General features: G+C 44.5%; 1 pseudogene; it reads left to right on the top strand.

The window, feature by feature from the left end:
• The first annotated feature begins 539 nt into the window (after nucleotides 1-539).
• Nucleotides 540-1,234, top strand: LOC102925686 (large ribosomal subunit protein uL23 pseudogene; annotated as a pseudogene).
• The last annotated feature ends 267 nt before the right edge of the window (nucleotides 1,235-1,501 follow it).

The raw sequence follows: 1,501 nt of genomic DNA on the forward strand, positions 1-1,501 counted from the left end.
CTATTTTTGTGGTTATTACACGTGTGACCCACAGAGTTTGCTTGACTGTGTGTGCTTTAGTAAGAAGTTATTTCCTGGGGTTTGGTTAACTTACCAGCGGTTACACCACAGAAGAAAATGACTCCCTCCCCAGCAGTCATTAACTGTCTACATTCCCTCAGGGAAGGGATGGAATGGGGCCTCATAAGTCCCTCCCCAATCCATGATGAAATGTTGATGGGCCTAATCAGGTGCGGATGTGGCATGAGTAAGCACAGCTGTATCAAGTTCTTGAGTGCAATGTCATATCGTGTCCAGAAGACCTTTTTTGACACAAAACTCACCATCTTTCAGCTCTAAAGTTCTTCATGCCCTGTCCTCTGCAATATTCCCTGAGCCTTGGTGGAGATGATACAGATATTCCATTTAGGGCCAAGAACTCCACCATTGCTTATTCCTGTCATTTTGTCAAGTTCTGAGTCTCTGCACTAACCACTGCACACAGCAATAAGAAACATCTCTGGTCAAGGCTAAGAGCAATACTAATCTATGGTACAAACATGAGTGTATAGAAAGCAATTTGACAACATGTCCACTTAGCAAAACAGCAGTATTTGGAACCTCTCTGAGGTCTAAGACCACCGTAGCCATGGGATCTTGACCAAATTTATACTATCAGGCCCAGGCTCCCTCCTATGAAACAGGACCCAAATCAAATCAGAAAGATCGCTTTTCGCCGAAGGCGAAGAAGGAAGCTCCTGCCCCTCCCAAAGCCGAAGCCAAAGCAAAGGCCTTGAAAGCCAAGAAGGCAGTGCTGAAAGGCGTCCACAGCCACAAAAAGAAGAAGATCCGCACGTCACCCACGTTCTGGCGGCCCAAGACCCTGCAGTTCAGGAGGCAGCCTAAATATCCTCAAAAGAGAGCGTCCAGGAGAAACAAGCTTGACCTCTATGCCATCATCAAATTCCCCCTGACCACTGAATCAGCCATGAAGAAGATAGAAGACAACAACACACTTGTGTTCATTGTGGATGTCAAGGTCAACAAGCACCAGATCAAGCAGGCTCTGAAGAAACTCTATGACATTGATGTAGCCAAAGTCAACACCCTTATAAGGCCTGATGGAGAGAAGAAGGCATATGTTCGGTTGGCTCCTGACTATGATGCTCTGGATGTTGCCAACAAAATTGGGATCCTCTAAACTGAGTCCAGCTGGCTAATTCTAAATATACTTTTTCACCATAAAAAAAAAAATCAGAAAGATCATGATAATTTCACCACTACTGCATCAGAGAACACATCTTGTCTAGCAAGTCAGTATTGTAGCTACTGGTATGACAGGGCAAAATAGTGCAGCCATTACTCCGTCTTGTAGTCTTCCTGAGGCCATTTCAGGTTTAACTAGAATTTGATCACCTTTTTGGAGATCCCATGGAAAATTACCCAACTGTAAACTAGGAACCCAAGGTCAAGATGCCCCAGCTGACTTATCCTAATTCCTAATAAACTGCCTGATTATGCA

The sequence above is a fragment of the Peromyscus maniculatus genome, chromosome 11, assembly GCF_049852395.1.
Source record: "Peromyscus maniculatus bairdii isolate BWxNUB_F1_BW_parent chromosome 11, HU_Pman_BW_mat_3.1, whole genome shotgun sequence".
NCBI classification, from domain to species: domain Eukaryota; kingdom Metazoa; phylum Chordata; class Mammalia; order Rodentia; family Cricetidae; genus Peromyscus; species Peromyscus maniculatus.